The sequence below is a fragment of the Myotis lucifugus genome, unplaced genomic scaffold (genome assembly GCF_000147115.1).
Source record: "Myotis lucifugus unplaced genomic scaffold, Myoluc2.0 scaffold_29, whole genome shotgun sequence".
Taxonomy (NCBI): domain Eukaryota; kingdom Metazoa; phylum Chordata; class Mammalia; order Chiroptera; family Vespertilionidae; genus Myotis; species Myotis lucifugus.
The window spans coordinates 6668525-6693478 of record NW_005871077.1 but is presented as its reverse complement, the minus strand read 5'-3'; the positions used below and the strand labels follow the sequence as shown (position 1 = coordinate 6693478).

Here is a 24954-nt window from a genome sequence, read left to right as displayed (position 1 = left end):
TTTTCGATGCTGGAATGGATTCCATATCTAGATCTGATGGGACGCTATCTTCTACATTCAGGCGGGGAGCCTACCGTCCACACACTGATCAACTTTGACGTGAGAAAAACAAACTAGAAGCCCCAGCAGAAGTCCGCCTAGAGCAGACTACCACAAAGGATTGGAGAATTTCCCTACTCTTTTTAGTGGAGCACTAGCATATGATCTAAGTTCCCAGGACAGGACTTGGGGTGCATTCTACTTCAATATGTAGACGACCTCCTACTGCAGTGATGGCGAACCTTTTGAGCTCAGCGTGTCAGCATTTTGAAAAACCCTACTTAACTCTGGTGCCGTGTCACATATAGAAATTTTTTGATATTTGCAACCATAGTAAAACAAAGATTTATATTTTTGATATTTATTTTATATATTTAAATGCCATTTAACAAAGAAAAATCAACCCAAAAAATGAGTTCGTGTGTCACCTCTGACACGCGTGTCATAGGTTCGCCATCACTGTCCTACTGGCTAGGTCCACACGAGCTCAGTGCTGGGAAGGAACATGAGCCCTTCTGAGACTCTTAACTAAAACAGGTTACTGGGTGTCCAAGAAAAAGGCACAAATCTGTCAGAAAGAAGTCCAGTATCTAGGCTTCCAAATCACCCAAGGGAAACGAAGGCTAGGGACTGAAAGAAAGCAGGTGGTATGTGCCATCCCAGTCCCTAGCACCCGGTGGCAGATTCGGTTATTCCTGGGAGCAGCAGGGTTCTGTTGAATTTGGATCCCAGGGTTTTCAGACCTGGCTAAATCTCTCTATTAAGCTTTAAAAGGGGAAAAGAAGGCACCCATTGACTGGGGTCCCAAGCAGGAGAAAGCCTTCTTCACCATAAAGGCAAAGCTCAATGAGGCCCTAGCACTAGGGCTACCAGATGTGACATGGGACTTTAACCTCTTCATTCACGAGAACAGCGGGGTAGCCCTAAGAGTTCTAACCCAGGAGTTTGGACCCTGGCAAAGACCAGTAGCCTATCTCTCCAAGCAGATTGACCCGGTTGCCTCCAGGTGGCCCCTGTGTCTCAGGGCCCTTGCACCCATGGCATTATTTGTCAAAGAAGCAGATAAGCTTACCCTGGGACAAAACTTAAATGTAAAAGTGCCTCATTCTGTTGTTACCCTAATGGAAGCTAGGGGGCAGCACTGGCTGACTCATGCTCAGCTGACCCAGTATCAGGGGCTCATATGTGAAAATCCACGGGTACGACCAGAAGCAGTGAGAACTCTTAATCCTGCCACCTTTTTTACCCATTGCTGAGGGAGCCCCTGAACATGATTGCCTAGAAGTCCTAAAGGAGGTTTACTCCAACTGACCAGGTCTAACAGATAGGCCTCTACAGAATCCGGACTTGGTATTGTTCACGGAAGCAGTAGTTACTTAGGTGAAGAAAAAAGATGAGCCGGATATGCAGTGGTATCAAACTTTGAGACAATCGAGGCACAGGCCCTGCCTGAAGGATGGTCAGTGCAGAGGGCAGAACTTTGGGCCCTAGTCAGAGCCCTAGAACTCAGTAAAGATAAGCGTGCCAACATCTACACTGACTCGCGCTATGCCTTCACTGCCCTGCATATCCATGGGACTATATACAAGGAAAGGGGGCTCCTGACAGCTGGAGAAAAGGAATCAAAAATCAGAATGAGATCTTAAAGTTACTAGAAGCAGTCTGGGAGCCCAAGGAAATAGCTGTCATCCATTTTACAGGTCACCAGAAGGGGAAAGACTCAGTGTCAGAAGGAAATCGATGTACTGATGCTGCAGCCAAGCTGGCTACTAAAGAACAAGTAGCACTGTCACGGATCATGTTGGCCCCCAAATTACCTGAACCTCCAAAATACACTCCTCAGGAAGAGGAATGGGCCCAGCAAGAAGGGGGCAAGAGAATGAAGGAAGGCTGGTGGATACTCCCAGATCATTGGGTATATGTCCCAGAACAGTTAGCCCATAAGGTAGTCCTCCAGCAGCATGAACTTACTCATTTAGGGAAGACTGCCCTAGAAGCTCTGTTAGGCAGATACTACCTAATTGTTCATCTTCCCTCCTTGTGTGCCTCAGTCTCTCAGTGTTGCCTTCTCTGTGCACAGAACAATGCCAAACAGGGTCCTATAGGACCGATAGAAGTTCAGTACTGTGGGAAAGCTCCCTTTGAGGACTTAGAAGTAGATTTTACAGAAATAGGGCCTGGCAGAGGAAATAAATACCTACTAGTCTTTGTATGCACCTTTTCAGGCTGGATCAATTCATATCCCACTCTCACGGAAAAGGCAAGAGAAGTCACCAAGGCATTGCTGAAGGACATAATTCTGTGGTATGGAATGCCTCTGTCCATAGGGTCTGATAATGGTCTTTGTAGCAAAAATAATACAATAGGTAGCTAAGGCTTTAGGAATTAAATGGAACCTATATACAACTTACAGGCCTCAGAGTTCAGGGAAAGTAGAACGCATGAACCGGACTCTTAAGCAGCCTATGGCTAAGCCATGCCAAGAGACAACCTTACCCTGGACAGATATCTGTCCTCTTGTACTCCTGTGGGTATGCTGTGACCCAAAGGCCAGGGTAGGTTTCTCTCCCTTTGAAATTCTATATGGCAGACCTCCTCCCTTAATTTGGCCAAAGGGAGATTTAGGGGAAATAGGGAACTTAGAAATCCAGAAGCAACTACAAGGACTTGGAAAAACTGTCTTTGAGGTCCACAGGTGGGTTATTGATTGACTACCCATCTCTCTAGGAACAGCCATACATCCTTATAAACCTGGAGACCAGGTTTGGGTAAAGGATTGGAAAAAGGAACCCCTCAAGCCTACCTGGAAGGGACCCTATCCAGTCATATTAACCACACCCACAGCTCTCAAGGTTGCAGGATTGAGCACCTGGATCCACCACTCGTGTGTGAAGGCAGCTCATCAGCTAAGCAGCGATCAGTCCGAGTGGAAGTATCCAGGGCCAACATCCAACAGGTCATCTCCCAGATGAACTATGCAACTCTACCCTCAAGGCTGAAAACACCTACACCTGGTGCCCCCTTGCAGGAACATTTTACATGTGTGGGATCACTGCTTAAAATGGTCTGCCTGTCTGCAAACTGGACGGGAGTGTGCACTGCTGCCTACTTAAACCCAGATATGTCTATTGTACCCAACAACCAATCCCTTGAGACCCCTCTTAAAGCAGTAACTAGATATAAGAGGGCTCTGCAAGTAATCCCCCTTCTAATAGCGCTCAGAATTGCCGGTAGCATAGGAGCCAGGATAGGGGGAATAGCTAACTCTGTCTCCTCTTATCAAGTTTTGACCCAAGAATTTTCAGAAGACATAGAGAGAGTAGCTGAGACTCTAATTGCCTTACAGGATCAAGTTGATTCCTTAGCCACAGTAGTACTACAGAATAGAAGGAGATTAGACTTACTAACAGCAGAGAAAGGTGGAATCTGCCTCTTCTTAGGAGAAGAGTGCTGCTTTTATGCCAACCAGTCAGGCATTGTCAGGGATAAGGCTAAGGATCTAATCGAATGAGCAACAAAAAGAAGACAGGAGCTATCTGAGTCTTGAGTTGCCTGAGGGGGAGAGGGGGAAGGGAGTTTGGAAAAGGCTTCACCCATTGGCAGGACCACTGTTAATGCTACTCATAGCTGTAACATTAGGACCATGTCTTCTAAATTTCTTAACTCACTTTAACTCATCTTGCCTAGATGCCTTTAAACTTCAGATGGTCCTACAAACCAGAAGAATTCCCTACAAACCCCTCTGAGAGGAAGAAACGGGATGCTAACCCCTTGGTCATCGTCCCTTATTAGCAGGAAGCAGTTAAGAGTGGTTTCAGTCCCAGTTCATTGTAACATCCTGTAGTCGTTGTACCACAAGGCTAAGAAAATCTTTCGGACAAGAGGGGGGAATGAGAAGCCTAAAAGGCTAATTCCATTGTGACCTTGATGTTTGGGGGGTTAGCAATCTAAATCTGTGCCAGAAGGGGCAGTGACTTGATAACCTATAATTAAGTCACTGTCCCTTTCTCCACAATCTGGTCTTGCAAGACCTATTAACTAAATGCTCACATTTTACAGAGGCCATAAACCATGAACAATACACAATCCCCGGAGGGGATTATCAGTGCTGGTACCACGCCAGGCCCTTAGATATGGCCTCAAGGTCCCCCTCCCAACACATGGGGCTTTTTGCAAAGCCCATGAAAGATCCAGAAGCGTCATCCATATTTGGGGGACAAAGAAACCAAAGGGGATAAAAGAAGAGCTTCCACCATATTGGTTTGCTCAGACTTTGGAGGCAACTCCTCTGAGACCATTGGAGTAATAAAGCTGTGTAACTCCATTTCTCTAAGTGTCACTTGGGTTTCTTTGGTCTTCTACAACAGTTCCCAAAACACAGTTTGAGTAGCAGGTCTATATCTCAGAACATTCCTCAGTGAACCTGGATCTCTGTTCATTCCCCATATCGGGCTTTCCTATGCACAGAAAATTCTTTGAATTTAATAAGAATTTAAATGTCAAGAGAGGAGCCATCTCAACTGGCAATTAAGTGTTTATAGCTGCACAGCAGGCCTTTCTCCTCACAGGATTATCTCCTTGAGGCCTGGATGTGGATAAAGCAGAATGCAGCATGATCCTCTATGGAAGCACAATCTCAAACCAAAATTAGTCAGTAGTTTTCACATTTTACTTTCATTGAACATACTAGTGAATGGTTATTTTTATTTGTTTTTCTTTTCTTGTTTTCATTTTAATCAACCCTCTCCATTTCAATCCTTGCTTCATTAAGAAAAGATGTTCATTTGAAAAGCTTTATCTTGTAGTTAAGAAAAGAGTTAGAAGGAGAAACTGATTCAGGAAAGTGGAGCTAGTGTGAGAAGAGGAACTGACACCATTCAATAGACTCACATGAAACAACTGTGTTTGCTTGGTTACTAGATCTGGGCATTAGACTGTGCAGATGTGTGTGGTTTTAGTTCTCAAACCATAGCCACATCTGAAGAGTTGGACTTGGGTCTAAAACAATACTTCATTTTTATTCTAGGTTGTTTCTGCATCTTAATAAGCAAGAAAGCATTTTGCTTAGTGGTTTAGTATCTTTTCACTTATGTTATTTAAATCCCTGGGCAAGAGCATGCTAGGTATATCTTGCAGAGCATGTGGACCCTGAGAAAAAAGAAAAGAATGAGCAGCTTTAAATTAGCTAGTAGTAAACATTTTATAACTCCTCCCCCTAAGAATTAGATGGCGAGGAGAGTGTGGGGTAGGGTTGAAGAGGGGTTCCTTCCTATATAAAATTAGATCTACATTTGCAGGTCTGACCAATCAATCAGTGACGTGCAAGTCAATAACATATGGAGAACAGGAAAGATACTGGAAATCTCAGAACCATAACTCCAGCAGCCCCAAGTCTTAGGTGAAGACTCTTCCTAACAGGCTCTGCTACACTGGTGACACATAGCCACACTTCCTCAAATTGTACCAGTGAAGAAAATCCAAAGTGAGATTCTAAATAGTACATCGAAGCCATACATGGGATTCTCCATCTTATAGCAGCCTACGATTTGGGTGGGCATGGAGAAAAGATGTTGAAAATGGTGCTTCTGGGGATTAGGTAGCATGTTGTTCAGGGACATCTCTCATAAAAGTCTGGAAGAAGCCAGAGGTAGGCTAAGTGCTGCAGGAACAAGAGTACATTCCTTTTCCTGACTGCTGAACTTTATCTCTCTGCTCTCCAGAACTGCACCCTCCCTCTAACCTGTTTGGGAGCCACTTCTGAGTGAGGCAGTGCCAAGTTGTCACACTCATAGAGAACCTTGCCACTCTAAGTGTGGTCTGCGAGCATCAGCATCAGCATCAGCATCATCTGGGGCTTCTTAGGAATGAAGGTTTTCAGGCCTCACCCCAGACCTCCTGAATCAAGATCTGAATTTTAACAAGATCCCCTGGTGCTTCATATGCACATTAATGTTTGAGAAATGCCAACTTACAAAGCAGATAAGTAATTCTAATTGAAGATTTCCTTTCTCAACCAAGTTTTGGATAACACCCTGTGCCCTGGCCAGGAAAGCAGACAAGGGCTCTTGGTAAGCTCTTTCCTAAGACAGAAGAACGTCTCAAAAAATCCAAAGCTCTGGACCAACAGTGTTTCTATGGACTCATTCTCATCCTCAGAGTTGCCTGAGTTTTACACTTTGATATAATGAGATAAAGATATGGTGTTGGAGTCTCTTATTCCCTCTTTACTAGACAGTTCCAGAAATAGTCATTCATAAGCCACAGGCAGTTGAGATGAAAACTTTTGGAACATGAAATTTTGGTCCAAATGGGGTTTTTGCTGGTGTTACTAATTAAGATTCTCTTCAAAACTAGGCCAGCCCCACGCTATCCAGTTGGCAGTGTTTTGAGAATCCCTCTGTAAACACGCAGTGGCTTGTACAAATAGAGAGGCTTTACTTTCCCATCATAAAGAGAGCCTGAAATAAATCCCAGACAACTCTAGAAGTTTGTCTTTGCCATAAATATAGTAGAATTCATTGAGAGCTGCCTCACTGCAGCGAGACAGGATACAGGCTGGCCTGTTAATTGGCCATGGGAACCACTGGGTGGTGTGTTTCCCTCTGCTCAAACTGCAGGAGGGAGGCCAATCTTAGCTTCACTTTTAGGACATTTAAAGCTTTACATTTAGGTCATGCTAGTCTTCATCTAGAGTAAAGGAGACAGACCAATTTCCATTAATGAACCTGAACAACTCCTCTGTAGTTGCCCTTTGTGAAAAAGCTTTCCAGAGATTTACATGGCTAGAGCCCAATATTACTGTGCTTCTCTCTGCAATGGAAACCCTGATGATTAGTTCTTCTGTATTGTTGGGGAAGAGGAAGAAAGATGGGAGGCTCACACTGTTTTCTTTTCATACACTGGAGGGGGTGAGTGGGTGGCCCACACAGCCTGAAAAGTGATGGAGCTGGATAGAGCTGGGGCTTTGAGCAAACTACATCAGCTTAGTGCTTGGAATATTCTATGAGCAAATAACCATGTGTTGAATGAATGACCGAGCAATTGATTCTCCACAAGGACAGAGATTTATTTGTCATGCTCATCTCTGTATACTCAAAGGCAAGACCGGTGCCTGATATGTAGCAGATTCTCAATAAACATTGGAGCTCTGGGAGGTAACTGTTGAAACGAGTCCATTTTGCTTACTTAACCTTTTGCATTTCTGCTCATTTTAAAATATATTTTTTATTGATTTCAGAGAGAGAAAGGGAGAGGGAGATAGAAACATCAAGTATGATAGAGAATCATTGATCAGCTGCCTCCTGCATGCCCCCCACTGGGGATCGAGCCCGCAACCCAAGCATGTGCCCTTGACCGAATCAAACTGATGCTCTGTCCACTGTGATGGGGAACATAAAAATACATTTGGAGGGGAGGGAGGGGCTAGCAGCCTGACTCTGTACCTAGTTAATCAGTATCCCTAATGCACATTCTTGTTAGCCTATAATCAAGTCACTGCCCCTTCCTTAATTATCTGGTCTTGCAAGACCTATTTACCTAAATACTCCCATTTTACAAAGGCCATAAACCATGAACCATACACACCCCCCAGAGGGGGTTATCAGCGCTGGCACCAGGCCAGACCTTTAGGTGTGGTCTCATGTCCCCCATCCCGACACACGGGGCTTTTTGCAAAGCCTGCGAAAGGTCCAGAAGTCTGATCCATATTTTGGGGACAAAGAAACCAAAGGGTATAAAGGAAAACTTGTGCTATATCCATGGGCTCAGGATTTGGAAATAGGCTCTCCTGAGTCACTGTACTAGTACATGTGAAACATCTGAAAATAAATAGGTTTATCCTGAATCTCTGAGTACTCCTGCGTATTTTTCGGTTGCCTGGTAAATTCTGTATCAACTGAGCCAAACCAGCTAGGGCTTTACTAATTTTAAACTGCTTACAAGTCCCTATTCTTCTTTACTCCGCTTACTTGATGGGGTCGTTCCAATACCTGAGCTGATCCAAAACTAATGCTTGTGTTAAGGGTCATTGCTTGTCTTTCAAATCAGGACACAAAAATAGAAACTGAAATCCAGTTATAAGCAGTTTACAGACTTCTTTTAAACAATAGCTATTAGGCATTTTATTTTGGAAATTTGCTAAGACTTAATGTAAGTATAAGTACATCTCACAAAATTGCACACAATTTAACCTAGCTTTTCAGCACTGCTTATGTGCTATATAAAGACTTATGTGATGAGGTTTTAGAATTGCTTGGATAAGGAAGACATAAGAAGGCAAGTGCCTCAAATTCTGCTCAGTCACACTTACTCTGGAACAGAGACAGTAGCTGGAACTGTTTGCAGGAGTTAGAGAGAAGGTAGAGTGCATCCAGTATGGCCAGTGGGGACAAGTGTGTCTCTTTCTGATGCACACAGGCTAGGAAGCAGGCAGGACTCAGAGTGATGGTGTGATTCCATTAGCAGGGAAGTGGAGAGATACACCCTCATCTACTTCCTAGGTTGGGATAGTAACGATGTGTCTTGACACCGAAGGGACTATGCTCAATTTAGTGCTCTGATGGGAGAAAGAATTTCTTTTTGACCCTTGGAACACTGAAAACTCCTCTATATTTTTTCTCTAGGACTTTCCAACTAAGGGAGTGGGGCTTGTCTAACTGAGTAAAGGGTCCCTGGGAGGGATGCAGATCTGGCCTCCATCCAGGGATAGGAAGAAAAAGCACTAAGGACGTTTCTGGCTGTGTGAACTTGAGCAAGAACCTCAGCTTCTCTGAGTCACAGGTGGACAGATATTATCACTTACGGGGTAATTATATTTTCCTTGATATGCATCTTACTGTGTTATTGTGAATATTCGGGACAGCAACTTCAGGCATACAGTAATGACAATTATAGTCATTTATTGAGCATCTTATGATTCTGACCTAAACTTTGGGAATTAACCATATAGGTTACAAGGAGAGTTAACATCATTATGTACTTATCTTGGCATCATATCAATTGAAGGAGATACAAAACATACTTCTTTGCACTAACCCAACTTTCTTGTGAACACTTCAGTTGTGTTTAATAATAGGCACATATAACCACAGGCCATTTCTGTGGTTCAGCATCAATGCCTCCTTTCTAGAGCCCACTTAGGTAGTATTGGTGGCTAAATCTGGGATGATTCTCTGTGTGTATGTGAATGTATGTGCATGTGTGTATGCATATGTATGTGTGTGTTTTCAAAAATTCCCTAGGTAGTTCTGTTGCTTGTTGGCTTAGAATCACTATTCAGAAAGACCCATTGCTGTATTAATTTATGCAAAGTTTTTGTAGAATTTACCTTCCCTACATGATGTAAACAATTTTTTGAAAGAATCTTAAACTTAAAGAAAAGTGGCAAATACTTTTATTTTTCTGGAGCTCTTTGAGATAAAGTTGCCAACTTAAGATGCAATCATTTGTGAATATTTTAGTGTGTATTTCCTGTAAACACGGACATTCTCCTGTATAACCACAATGCAACCATCGAAAGTAGGATATCAACAATGGTACATGTGTGTAATTTAATCTTGTAATCTCATTCCGTTTAACCAATTGTCCCAATAGTGGCCTGTATAGCAAAAAGATCCACTCCAAAATGATGCATCCCATTTGGTTGTCAGGCCACACGTCTGAAACATTTTCTCAGTCTTTGCTTCCTGCTCTAGATCTTGACATTTTTGAAGATTGAAGTCTTATAGACTGTTTCTCATTTGGGTTTATTGGATGGGTTTTCATAAGATTTTAGTCATGTACTTTTGACAGAAATATTGAGGTAATGCTGTGTTTTTCTCAATTTATCCTACTAAGTGGAACACAACTTTAATTTCTTCCACTGATGATATTCACTTAGACACTTGATTATGGTGTCTGCCAGCCTTCTCCATACTAAATTTATTCCTCTACTCTTTGTAATTCATATGCATTTTAAGGGGGGGGGGTGTAATTTGAAACTATGTAAATATAGAAGCCAATATCTGGCTTCTAGGTGTATGTATTGCTTTCTAGAAAGTTGCCTTCCCAGTAGACAGAGATAGGGTATAAATATGTGTAGGCAATAAATGTATATCCATATACTAATGCATACATATATAGAAATACATACATAGTATACACACACATTTACATCTCTATCAATATTTATGCCTATTTTAGCTAGCCATCTGTTTTGAAAACCCCAAAGAATCATATTGGTACCTCCAATTCCAATATAATACCATGGGGTTCATTCTAGTTTCTTTCTCTTTCCCTACTGAAACTCCCTTCTCAGGCAGTGAAAAACCTAAACTTTATTGCCTTTGCCTGTTTGCTTATTCACTCAATTCTTTTGTATGTATCTAGTCCCCAGTGAAGCAATCCCCACATGACACCCTTTCACCCTACTTGGGCTCCAATCCCCTGGGCTGGACCACTGCTGCGCCCCCACCCTCACCCCATGTAGATGATTGCCTTGCCCTGCTTGAACTCTGGCACCATACGCAAGCAACCCTCCTTTGGGGATATCCCCTTCATCTTTCCTGGCTTCTTCATCTGACTTGGAGATACTGTGGCCCCCTCCTTCTATCCCTTATTCTGCTCACCCAGTAGCTCTAGGACTGAAGAGTTCAGGAAAGGAAAGAAATAGGAAGGACCATACCAGGTTATTATGATTTGGAATAAAAGCTTTTCTTTGTCTGAAAGATTAGTTTGAATCAGTCCAAAGTTGAGCTGGCTCCAGCCCCATCCCCATCCCCAGGATAAGGTGGTACCCAGTGTTGCTCTGGGATTGTCTTGTTGTGATACTAGTGGACAGCATGCTCTGCATTTCCACTGAGTTGACCATTGGGAGCAAAGGTTTCCTTCCCCATCTTCATAGTTTTCATCAATTGCATTTCTACTGCTCTTGTCACTGTTCTCTGTTCTTTGCTTATGCTTCTAAATCCAACAAACAAAATTTTCACAATCTTTAAAGCCTTCTGCTGATGCAGTGGGAAAGGATTATAACCCTATGGTATTAGGTAAAAAAACAACAACCCACCAAAGTCCTTTTTCAATTGGAGTGTTACCCAAAAGACTACCATTTCACTCAACTTCACCTTCATCTCTGGTGTTTTCTACGTATTACTACAACCAGCCCATCCTTAGGGAAACATCCGGCCGCTGTTGCTATTTAAGAGGTTTGCACCCCTTTGGTTGGGTAACATTAGCTTCCAGCTGGGCCCACATCACATACTATGTGAGTGTGAGGATGACCTCTGACAGAAGGCACTCTCCTAGGTCACCTTTGTGCTTTTCTGCTCACCAGCTTCTTGTTTCATGGCAACATCACTCAGGACAGGGCTTCCACTAGAAAGTATGGTCATGGCTACTGTGTTCAGAAGTGTGAAATCAAAGTAGATGTTTGGTAAAAGGTTCCTGAAATATTAGGAACTTTTATTTTTTGAATAATTTCTTTCAAAAGCATTACTGATGCATGGTAAATGTTGATGTAGGCAATACTGCGTGCAGTGGGAGGAATGGTATTTGCAAAATCCTTAGTTGTGAATGTTAGTTTCCTGTGTTTTTTTTTTCTTTTTTCTTTTAAACAAATCTTAATGGAACAAATGACACGACAAAATACTCTGAAAGCCTCTGAAACACGAGATCCACCTACACATGCCTCTAGATTAGCATCCTGGCATGTCTGAATGCTCACGCCCTGCTCTACACTCAGGGGCTCAGCGTGCCTTCCCTACACACTCCCCTCTGTCTCCTTTATGTAATCAGGCAAGGCCAAGCAAGTGCCCTCCCAGCTGTTCCGAACCCCTGGAACTTCTCTCAAATGAGTTTGGCTTTTGAATAGTGCCTAGAGGGAAGAATTTCCCAGCACTAGATTTACATTATGTTCCGGCTGTGCTTTAGATATCATTTTAAAATTCCATTCACACTATGAGAGGAAACAGTTTCAAGAAAATAAGGGTTTAAAAATTCTATCTTCTCTGCACACCTGTAATTCCCACTCTGCCCCACTGTCACAGAATGAAAGAATCTGGCCAGCAGACCTGAGAGGAAATGACCTTTTCTGCAGCTGCCAAAGATGATTTTTTAAAAACATGGTAGGAGAGGGATGTGGTTCCTTCAAAATGCTTCATTCTTCTTTCTATGTAGGTAGGAAAGTCGCTTTTCTCAGTTGGGTGGGATGTTTGTGTTGGGGTGTGGTCTTAGGAGTCACTCTATAAGCCACTGTTTGTCAGAGAGAGAGAGATCTGGGAGGCAAGATGTCATAGCTGATATTGTGAGGAAAATGACAGTAATGCCAGGTTTACCTGGAAACAAGGGGCAGACTTACCCAAATCCTTCCTCAAGTTGGGAGATGCAAGACATCAGGAACATCAGTGCTCAGACCTCCTCAGGGAAGCTGGGTTCTTAACATCATAATTTTCACAAAGCTAAACTGATAGAATCTATGTATAGTAAAGTGCTTAAATTAAATCCAGCTCAGTCAAGTGTGTCTAGAGAACCCTTTGAAGAGGTGCTTAGAGAAGTGATCAATATGATCTGATGATGACTCTTAACAGGGGATTTTCAGACTGGTGTGGAGAGCAAACTCCTATAGCTTATGATTAAGTGGTCATTCTCCTGCTCCCTGTAGTTGGACAGGGCCAGTGGACCAAGCTGCCCTAGTGAATTGGTTCAGTAGGAAGAATTTATCCTTGGCCATGTGACATATACACATTTCCAGACTGACTCAAAGGTCTGGGAACATTTTTTTAAAATCCCTATTGCCTACTTAGTTGATTCACCTCCTAGAGCTTTATCATTCCTATTTGTGATGGGAAAATAATGCAATGGGAAGACTTGTGGAAAATCAGTTTAATATTCCCGATTCTATTGCTTCAGAATAAACACAAGAACTCACCAAGCAGTTGATAGTCATCTACCATCATTATTTTGTGTTCTCAAATGTTCCTTGCATTGGCTAGCTGTCAATACCTTACATTTCTATCATTAGGTAACATTTTTAATGTTAAGATATTGATGTTAAAATGAAACCTGAGTCATGTAACAAATATTGATACTTTAGTAACCCTGTAAAGCCAGCCTAAGTGGGCCCCAACAAAATGGTTCAGGGGACAGGCACTTTCAGGGTGGAAAAGGAAGAGAAAGCCTATAACTGGGTCATGGAAGGCCAACCCTCGGAGGCAGATGCTTTGAAGTATTGTCATTGGAACAGGTAGTTTCTTGCTTGCACTGCAACTAGAACCCTCCCCCAGCCCTCTACCCAGGTCACATTTCTGCAGACAAGACAAAGTTTCATGACGTTTGCCTTCTTCCCCGCTGCCTGATTCTCAGCCTCCCCCCTCCCTGCCCCACCCATCTCTCTGAATACTGCTTGGTTTGGCATATGGACTGCATGGAAGTGATAGAGTGCATCATGAGAGAGCTTAGAAATACACATGAACTTGGGGCTTCTAGTCCTGAGCAGGAAATGAAAGCTGAGTAGAGGGATGAATGCTCTTTTGGAAGGGTAAAATGTTACCGAAGCTGTCATATACCTGCCAAGCCCAATGCCGTTCTCTGATGTGTATGACAGGACTCAATAATCATGTGTGACTTTCTGTGCTCAGGCTAGCTGCCAGCAGGAAAGTCTGTTGTGGATCTATGAGTAAGAGTTTGATAACATTTTGCCCTTGGGGCTTCATGTGAAGGGAAAACCATGCAGTCTTTTTTAACTTAGAGTTCTGTGATTCTGTGGCAACAAGGCAGCAGTGCTGAGAATCCAGTGAAAGAACAGGGGAAGACAGTGCAGCTTTGAGGTGGGGAAGGAGAGCAGGAGGAGGCAGAACGGGGTTTATTTGGGATTATACTTGGCTCTTCACTTTCATGTCTGTGATCTGAAGGAGGAACTTTTTCAACAGGCTGTAGATTTGGATCTGGGTGAGAGCATTATTGGTCATGTTTAGAGAACAACTTTGGATAAGAAAAGGAAAGGATGCTTGGATATCCTATTGTCTGGGCATTTTCAACCTTATCTTGTTAATAACACTTTGGCCTTTTCTGGATCATTTTAGAACAATGAAATAGTAACACAATGTTTTATTTATTTATTTATTTTTTTAAAATATATTTTATTGATTTTTTACAGAGAGGAAGGGAGAGAGATAGAGAGTTAGAAACATCGATGAGAGAGAAACATCGACCAGCTGCCTCCTGCACATCTCCCACTGGAGATGTGCCCGCAACCCAGGTACATGCCCTTGACCGGAATCGAACCTGGGACCTTTCAGTCCGCAGGCCGACGCTCTATCCACTGAGCCAAACCGGTTTCGGCCACAATGTTTTATTTGACTTGTGCTCTCTATTTATTGTAATAGTGATGGGAAAACCTCTAAAACTCAGAAATTCAGCTCTGGGAATGTATAAATGCTTGAGATGCCCAGTGCTTGCACGTCTCCATCTGCCACACTGACTGTGCAGTGGAGGCCTTGCACATAGACTGTGTGGCAGATGGCCAGACTGCTCTCAAGTTTGGGCTCACATGTGGATATTTACATACCCAACATGCCCTGGGCAGCTGTCTGTTCTTGTCCCTGGCAACATGGGAGACAGGGCCCCCTAGGTCAGCAGCCCCGGTCATTGTCACACCCATTACCGCCCCCCCTCCCCCCAACATATCCATACTTCCTTCTGACAGCAAGGTGCAAAGTAGAAGCTCAGAACACCTTACTCTTAGGTCTGGGAAGCTATCCTTCACTCTGTGGGCACACTAAGCATGCAGTGGGGGAGACAGATTGGAGGGCTAGTGAGAAAGTGTAGTTATTGATCTCAGAGAATTTGAGACTCCAAAGAGTGTAAGCAGATGCTCCATCCACTGCCTGGGTTGAATTCCGGAAGACCAACTGCAGTTAGCCTCTTTCCCTTACACTCATCTGCTTTCTTCCACATCTGTGTCATTTGATGTGAAATTACCTGATTAAAAAATAATATGTGACAGGAAACTGTGGAGGAAAGGGACCGTTATCTAAAATTGAATATAAATGAGATAAATTGACAAGGCCTTTACTTACAAATTTAATATAATCTACATAGATTTTTATGATCTTTAACAAGTACTTGTTCATCAATGTCCTCATCAGAAAGCATGTCAGAGCTGGGTGACTGGACATGCATGCTTAGCAGCCAGGGTCTCTGCTAGGAATTCCCCCTGTGAAATGATGACATTGATACTGGCATGCACATACGTATCGGCATAACGAAATCTGTGATTGAACAATGAACACCTGTGAAAATGGCAGGACCTTTTTGGCCAGCTGGCACCAATGTGATAGATACTCTTCTGTTTCTCCAAGTTGCCCAGCACAGCTGCTTCTATACTCAGAATAAAGTAGTTGTCCCCCAGAAGAGTGGTCCCACACTGTCTGATGGATGCTTCTCCTCTGCTGGGGGGACTCCCAGCCTGGACTCCCTGGTTATGTCTCAATGAAGTATCATGGTCACATCCCCAAGCATTTGTGCCGAATGCTGCACTGCACTGGCTTTGTGGGTCTGGAGGGGCCTTGAGCAGTAGGCCCCTGTTTTGCTGGGACAAGTCCTCTCCCATGACCCTCAGGCCCTTGACTGAGCTCTGGTGACCAGCACAAACCCCATGCCCTCTTGTAAACTTACTGTTGGAGTCCTTGGCTTCTTTCCTGGCCACAAAGCACAGAGTCCCCTATCCTACATTGATCTGCTTCTCTGATTTCCAGAATTGGGGATCAAGGGTCCAGGCTTCCCTGAAATTGGCATGCCCCCTCTACAGAACTACACCAAGGGAATCCTGGGGCTGCCTTCCTTCAGTCTGAAAAGTGTCTCTCCTGGATTTTCTTCATGCCAGTGGACACCTACTGGCTCTACAATTGTTTAACTAAGAAAAGCAGCCAAAGGTGTTCCTCATAATAGTAAAAATCAGCTCTAAATTTACTTGTTGGTTATACCTAGGGGAAGAGAAGGGGCTGAGCATTGGTTCTCAGTACCCTGCATTGGCTATAAAGAATAAAGCAGCACTCTGCTGAATGAGGAATGGCGTTTGCATTTTGAGGCAAGTAGCTATAAGCATGTCTACTGTGTCCCTAAGTGCCACAATGGCAGACTGCTTGCCCTTGTCTAAGCAGGCCCCAGATGTTCCCACTTCTTCCTCATCCCTTTACCATCTGTCACGGCCCTAGGCATCTCCAGGGCCTGTGTAAATCACAGCTCTCTTTAGGGACCCCTACTGAAGCTTTCATCTGCCTGTGAACTGGTGTAGTGGCCTTGCTTTGCCCCTCTTATGGCTCTCCATTTACTCTACACCATAAGTGTCATTATTGTTCTTGTCTAGACACACTAAAATATAATTTCCTTGTGGAAGGGGCATTGTTTGGCTCACCCAGTGCCTCCCTCCCCTAGCCCAGCTGGAGTCACCCCCCACACGTCATGCAGCTGGTGTCGTGCAAATGTTGGCACAATGAACTGAGGTCTGTCCAGGCAGCAGTTGTGGGGAACGGCCAGAAAAACTGACAGAAAGTGACATGCATAGGAGCCCCAGGGTAATCCTGAAATGGTGACAGGTTTGGTGAACTGAAGAGGCATCATATAGAGACATGGGAAATAGTCCTCTTCCTGACAGTAACATTCTATATGGGCTTGGGAAATTAATTTTTTGTTATTAATAACAACAGTCATAGTTACCATGCTAGGGTCTTACTTCCATAATCTGATTTTATCCACATAAGAAAGCTATTCAGTAACAAATGTTATGATTTCTAATTTTAAAATGAAATGGAAGCTCAGAATATATAGCGGGTCATTGTGGAGCGAGGAATCAAATGCCTGTGTGTCTGCTATTGTCCTATTACATCAAACTGTCTCTCACTGCTGGCCTCTTTGGGACTCTTGTTAAACAGCTTCTAAGTTCCAGGGTCCCGTGACATCCTCGGTGGTGTGGTCAGACGGGAGCTGGGAAAGGGACTGGGCTCTGCTGTCCTGTTGGTGACCCTTATAGAAAAGGGTCTGACAGTGCTCTTTCATCCTCTTGTCAGCAGGGTTGGCCTTGACTGCTACAGTGGGTAGGGTTATATCCTCCATAGATCTCTATACTCTACTATAAATCTATATAGAATTTGTTGATCTAAAATTTTATGAAGATACTAAAAGTGGGAGTTAATGAGTAATACTGAATCTATACTGAGAAATGAGAGCTGCAGTTTTCTGTTTAGCTAACTTAAGCATAACCATATACAATAAACATTTCTATGATTGATATACCAGTTCCCTGCTGCCACTGTAACAAATCACCACAAACTTAGTGACTTAAAACACACAAGTTTAGTCTTTTATAGCTCCAGAGACTAACATCAAGGTGTGAGCAGGCTGGTTCCTTCCGGAGGATCCAGGGGAGACTCTGTTCCTTGTCGCTTCCAGCTTCTAGAGCCTTGGTCTGTGGCCACATCATTCCAATCTCTACTTCCATTGTCACATGACCTGCTCTTTCTTTTGATCCTCTAGCCTCTGTCTTACAAGGACCCTTGTGATTACACTTAGGGCCCACCCTCCCATATCATGATCCTTATTTTATCACATCTTCAAAGTCTCTTTTGCCATATAGAGTAATAATCACAGATCCTGAGATTAGGATTTGGCTACCTTCAGGGGTAATCGTTCAGCTTGCCACAGTTACTTTCTGATATTCACTTCTAATTTTCTTCTTACCAAGGAGGTGGACAATTCTGTCAACACAATGCAGCTAAGAGAAGTTATACTCAGGTCCAGCATCTCTTTTAGGTTTTGTGTCGCATCTTGATTCTTGCTTCTGTCCTTCAGTGGGGTATTCTCAGCCTCCCCGCTCCCTGACCCAATCTCTTCAATGAGACTCTACACTGAGGGGTTGGTTTCTGGGTGTTACACACATAATCAGAGTGCATTTAACTGAAATGACATTTATCATGGTATTGCTAATGAGGCTTGGCTTAGCTCCAATAAGCTCTACAAAATTCCAGCTGCCTGCTTTACTTAATATCCCAGAATGTCTACTGGATGCAGCATCTCAAGTTTCATTTTGATTGTGATGGCTCTGGACCTGTCATCCCTAAGATCTCTAAAGTGCTGTGAGTGCAGGGATGTTGGGACCCTCAGTGGCAGATGCAAAAGACGTGACACTTCCTAGAACATTGTTAAATCTCCTCTCTGGCCATTCAAGGATGGTCCTATCATGCAAAGGATTTTGGGAGATAATCCAGCACTAAGAATTTACTAGACAACCGTGGTTAGAGGAGAAAGAATTTCAGTGATGAGCAGGTTTAGTGGTAAGTAAAAGATATTTGTTATTGATGGTTCCCATGGCCAGTCCAGACCAAAGATACCAGTGTGCCCTCTACACACCCACCAGTGCCTTGGACCATCTGCAAGGTTCTGTTTCTCCAGGCCACTAGAACTGTGAGCCATGCTGGAATTTTTCAGTTAACTGTTAGTTGGAAACCAAGTGATAAGCATACCCATGTAATACAGTGTGGAGAATTATATAGGCTGGAATTTCTTGAAAGAAAATTAGAGTGAGAGCTGAAAACTGTTATTCTAGTTACTTCCACAGCTGGCAAGGGAAACCTGGGAAGTATGGTAGTTTGCTGTGGTCAAGGAGGTGGTGGTCACTTCCAGCTGGGATGTGGGCAGCCTGCAATGGGTATGGAAGGTAGAGAGAGAGCAGCAACGAAACACAAGAAAACAGAAGGGGCCTTGTTTCTCCCCCACTTTATTTTGAAAAAATTAAATCTATAGTAGAGTTAGAACATAACATAATAAATACTTTAGATTGACCAGCTATTATAATTTAGCCACATTTGCTTTCACTCACACACACAGGTGTATGTATACATATACATGTGTGTATTTATATGTATATATGTGTATATAGATACAAATACACATACATTTGCTTTTTTTCCACTGAACCATTTGAAAGTAAGTTGAAGATGTCATGACATGTCACCCCTAAATACTTTATTCATCTCATGAGACTAAGGACATTCGCTTACATGACCACACTACTATTAACACACCTAACTAAACTAATAATTCTATAATAACATTTAATATATAGCTCATATTTTCATTTCTCCAACTCTCAAAGGTTTCTGATTTCTTTTATAGTTTGTATGCATAAGGAAGATATATATATATATATATTTGAGAGTAGCAAAATTGAAGAAGTGGGAGAGATAGATGCCTGAAGAAGATTATTGGGAACACTTTTGGTGTAAATTATTCTGAGAGTCATTATGATGATATCTGTTGTAAATTATTTTTATGGATTCTAGCATCAGACTGTTTCTTTGAAAGCAAGTCCACATAAAGACTCGAGAAATCCCAGCATCTTATTTTTTGGTGGGGAGATTACATAGGCTAGGATAATAGTAGCTATTCTTTATATTTAATTTAGTGGTTCTCAGACTTTAGGGTTCTTAAGAATCACTTAAAGCAGTGGTTCTCAACCTTCCTAATGCCGAGACCCTTTAATACAGTTCCTCATGTTGTGGTGACTCCCAACTATAAAATTATTTTCATTGCTACTTCATAACTGTAATTTTGCTACTGTTATGAATCATAATGTAAATATCTGATATGCAGGATGTATTTTCATTGTTACAAATTGAACATAATTAAAGCATAGTGATTAATCACAAAAACAATATGTAATTATATATGTGTTTTCCAATGGTCTCAGGCGACCCCTGTGAAAGGGTCATTCGACCACCAAAGGGGTCGCGACCCACAGGTTGAGAACCACTGACTTAAAGTGTTTGTTAAAAGCGCAAATCCTTGGCCTCTCCCACCAAGTGATTCTGATTTCACTGGCCTGCTTCAGAAGGGCCCAGAAAGCTGCACTTTTAAATATCCTATCTAATAAAAGAGAAACATGGTAATTAGCCATACCTCGGCTACCCTTCCCATTGGCTAATAAGGGCGATATGCAAATTAACTGCCAGCCAAGATGGTGGCCGGCAGCCAGGCAGCTTGAAGCGAACAGGAGGCTTGCTTGCTCCAGTGATGGAGGAAGCCAACGTTCCCCGCCTGCCGCTGCCGGCCTCTGAGCTTGCAGTTTGAAACATTGTTACAAATATAGAAGCTAAACAAAACCCTAGTAACCTGTTTTCAGCCAGGTGGGATCTCAGAGCTGGAGTTGAAACAGTGTTTTGATTATAGAACCCAAACAAACCAGATACCTGCTTTCAGCAGCCTAGGCCTCAGAGCTGGAGCCAAGCCTCAGAGCTAAAGCTGGCCCAGAATTAAAAAAAAGAAAAAAAGGAGCGGTTGGGAGCTTCAGTCACCTGCCAGCCTGAAAACGGCCTTCAGCCCCTCACCCAGACTGGCCAGGCACCCCAGTGGGGACCCCCACCCTGAAGGGGGTGTGACCAGCTGCAAACAGCCATAATCCCCTCATCCAGGCTGGCCAGGCACCCAAGCGGGACCCCCAACCTGATTCGGGACACCCTTCAGGGCAAACCAGCCAGCCCCCACCTGTGCACCAGGCCTCTATCCTATATAGTAAAAGGGTAATACGCCTCCCAGCACCGGGATCAGCAGAGCCACGAGGCCTCCCAGCACCGGGATCAGTGTGACAGGGGGCAGCGCCCAAACCCCCTGATCGCCTTGTGGCTCTGTGTGTGATAGGGGGCGGGGCCACAACCTCCCTATCTGCCCTGCTCTGTTCGTGACAGGGGAAGGCGCCCCAACCCCCTGATCAGCCTGCTCTGTGCCTGATAGGGAGGAGCTCCCCAACCCCCTGATCGCCCTGCGGCTCTGTGTGTGACAGGGTGCGGCGCCCCAACACCCTGATCGGCCCTGCTCTGTGTGTGATGGGGTAGAGCCATACTTCCCCATTTGTCCTGCCTGAGTGTGACAGTGGCAGTGCCCCACCCCCTGATTTGCCCTGCTCTGTGTGTGACAGGGGGTTGTGCCCAACTCCCCTATTGGCCCTACTCTGTGTGTGACATGGGGGAGCTCCCCAACCCCCTGATCGACCTGCTCTGTGAGTGACAGGGTACCGAGCCCAACTCCCCTGATGGGCCCTGCTCTGTGAATGACAGGGGGCAGCACCCCAACCCCCTGATTGGCCCTGCTCTGTGCGTGACAGGGGGTGGCGCGCAACCTCCCCATCGACCCTGCTTTGAGTGTGACAGGGGGTGGTGCCCCAACCCCCAAATCGGCCCTACCCTGAGTGTGACTAGAGGTGGCATCGCAACCTCCCAATCCGCCCTGCTCTGTGCATGACAGGGGGCGGCGCCCCAACTCCCCAATCAGCCCTGCTCTGAGCCCGACCAGGGGCTGCACCTAGGGATTGGGCCTGCCCTCTGCCCCCCGGGAGCAGGCCTACGCCCCTCATTGGGAATTGAGCCCACAACCCAGGTATGTGCCTTGGCCTGAATCAAACCTGGGACCTTTCAGTCTGCAGGCAGATGTTCTATCCACTGAGCCAAATCAGCTAGGGCGTACTTTTGTTTTTTTAATATAATTTTTAAAGTATATATTTTTATTCATTTCAGAGAGGAAGGAAGAGAGAGAGAGAGAGAGAGAGAGAGAGAGAGAGAGAGAGAGAGAGACATCAATGATGAGGGGGAATCCTTGATTGGCTGCCTCCTGTTTACCTCCTACTGGGGATTGATCTGGAAACCAGAACATGTACCCTGACTTGGAATCTAAACTGACCTCCTAGTTCATAGGTCAATGCTCAATCACTGAAGCACACTGGTCAGGCTCAGAAAGCTGCAGTTTTAAAGAACATTCCAGGGAATTTTGAAACTTAAGAAAGAATGACCTAATCAGGCTTGTTAGAGATATACTTAAAAAATAATTCCTTCACAGTCAAGAATGTACATTTTTAAATTCCAAGTGAGTGATTCACTAGTGATGGGCTTTTAGGCAAAAAATTGCTCTCTCTCTCTCTCTCTCCCTCTCTCTCTCTCTCTCTCTCTCTCTCTCTCTCTCTCTCACACACACACACACACACACACACACATACACAGGCACTTGCTCACTTCTGCAGAGATAGTGTTTTAAAGTGATTAAGGGCTTTCCTACCTGTACCATACTATGTGAATAACTGCTCCACTTAAATATACTTTTGGAAATTATACTGTGAGATGAAAATCAAGCATACATACTGAAAAATAATAAGAAATATGGACTTCTTTAATTTCAGTTAATGAAAAGAGAATGAAAGAAGCCCAAGTTAGGATTGTCTTTCTAAGATCACTCTCTTTTGATTACCAGAAAAAACATGGACTGGATGATCAGGCAGAGGAAAAGTTTTCAAATATATACTAGAGGCCCGATGCATGAAATACGTGTAAGGGGCTCGGCTCTCACAGCTGCGGAGGCTTGCCTCGGCCTTCACAGTAGCCCTGGCTTTGTCCAGAAAGTCATCTGGAAGGTTGTTTGGCTATCCAGTCTAATTAGCATATTACACTTTTATTATATATACTAGTAGCCTGGTGCATGAAATTCGTGCACTGGGGTGGGGGGCGAGGAAAGGGGCCCCTCAGTCTGGCCTTCACCCTCTCCAATCTGAGATCCCTCAGGGAATGTCCAACAGCTTGTTTGTGCCCACACTTTTAACAGATAACAGCCCCATTGTTGTTCCTTTCTTATGCTTAAAACCATTGGAATTAGTAGATATTCAAAGTGTGTATACATTTTGGGGGGACACCCTGTATATCTCTAGTCAGTGGTGAAAGAAACCAACAGCAGATTTGGAACCCCCAGACAGGGAACTTCGCTCACTCCCCACGTCTCCCCACTTCACTTTCCACCTTCGTGGGCAGCAGGAGAATCAACGTTTTCTCTCATTAATTCAGAAAAGCAGGTCCTGTCACCCGCTGCCCGCCAGGAGTGCGCTAGGCCCCAAGTAAGCGAGGCTCAGTCAGGGCAGCCTTCGCTCATGGGTGCTGGCACCCAAAGTGCACATTCCTCCTCTACAGTCGCCCCGACTATCCCACTGTTTCACTGAGAGGACGGAATTCCTCTCTGCCTCTGGGTTCCTGATCTTGAATGCTGACTGAAGGCACCTCAGCGAGGGCCGCCCGTGCCCACCAGGTGTGTCTGTCTGCATCTGCTCCCACCTCTGCACCTGTATTAACCCCCTAGAGGTGATCTCGTCACTGCACTGGCCTCCGTGGGAACAGGGCGTCACCACTCCGCCCTCTCACTGTCATCTCACAGGCGCCCACTCTCAGCACCCAGAACACCCAGACACTCTCCAAAGGATGTGAGCGCATCAGAGGGGATGTGTGCACATCCTGTGGGGGTGTTAGGCATGCTGGGTTGATGGAAGTGCGGTTGAGAGGCGGGGGGAACTTGTGCATGCCTTGGTTTGCAACTGTTGCAGGTGTGGGAGGGTGACAGTGTGCTGGGGGATGTTCGCACGCCAGGCGGGGATGTGCACACCAGAGGCCTCTGGCTTTGCAGATCCGCAAACCCCCGTGGTGTGGCCAGGAGGACATCAGTCTGGCCCGCCACGGTGGCTGTCCCTGCGATCCTGCACCTTCTGGGCCAGGAGGTGGATCTTGCGCAGCCACTCTTGGGCGCTGATGGCCTGCAGGCACTACTTCAGCTCAGCCTGCAGGCTCCACTTGGTGCGCTCACAGCTGTCACCACCACCATGTGGGGAGTACAGGCCACCCTCCGCCGGCCTGCCTCCCCTGTCCAGAGGCTGTACAGGCCGCCCTCCGCTGGCCTGCCTCCCCTGTCCAGAGGCTCTCTGCGCTGCTCACCTACCCAGAGTGACTGGGGCTGGGCAGAAGCCAGGCGTCCTGCCCTGCCCACCCCGGCCAATCCGCCCCTGTGCGAGCTGCCGCCCCACCATGAAGAGTCACGAATCCAGGTCCCGGGACCGCGGACAGCCTCAAGCACTGCCCCCCGCTTGGCTGGGTCACAAATCTGGGTCCTGGGACCACGGAAAGCGTCAAGTGCTGCCCCCCGCCCGCCAGGTCATGGATCCGGGTTCCAGGACCACGGACAGCCTCAAGCGCTGCCTCCTGCCCCCAGGTCATGGATCCGGGTCCCAGACCGTGGACAGCCTCAAGCGCTGCCGCCCCCCCCCACCACCAGGACATGGATCCAGGGCCCAGACTGCGGACAGCCTCAAGCGCTGCTGCCACACTGGCCAGGACATGGATCTGGGTCCCAGACCGCCGACAGCCTCAAGGGCTGCCCCCCGCCTGGCAGGGTCACAGATCCAGGTCCCGGGACCACAGACAGCCTTGCCCACTGCCGCCCGCCTTCAGTATGCAAATTAGCTGCCATCTTGTTGCTTCAGGGTGGGGGTCTCCACTGGGGTGCTTGGCCAGTCTGGATGAGGGGATGATGGCTGTTTGTAGCTGGTCACACCCCCTTCAGGGAGGGGGTCTCCACTGGGGTGCCTGGCCAGTCTGGATGAGGGGCCGAGGGCTGTTTTCAGGCTGGCGGGCAACTGAAGCTCCCAACCTCTCCTTTTTTTTCTTTTTTCTTTTATTCTGGGATTTATTTACCTTCTATGGCTGTCACTGGTGCTGAGAGCCGGCTTTAGCTCTGAAACCTCGGCTGCAGCTCTGAGATCTCAGCTGCTGAAAGCAGGTACTGGGTTTGTTTGGGTTCTATAATTGAAACACTGTTGTGGTCCTGCTGGCTGAAGCCCTTCTGGCTGAAAGCAGGTTTCTGGAGTTTGTTTAGCTTCTATACTTGCAACATTGTTTCTTAGAGTGCAAGCTCAGAGCCCGGCAGCGGCAGGCCGGGAACCTTGGCTTCCTCCATCACTGGAGCAAGCAAGCCTCCTGTTCGCTTCAGTGCCTGGCTGCCCGCCGCCATCTTGGTTGGCAGTTAATTTGCATAAGGATATGCTGATTAGCCAATGGGAAGGGTGTCGGGGTTTGTTTACCTTCTATAATT

At 45.3% G+C, this 24954-nt stretch overlaps 1 pseudogene; it reads left to right on the top strand.

Moving 5' to 3' along the window:
* The first annotated feature begins 1837 nt into the window (after positions 1–1837).
* The window catches only part of LOC102428040, a 112870-nt pseudogene continuing 89753 nt past the window's right edge, over positions 1838–24954 (top strand).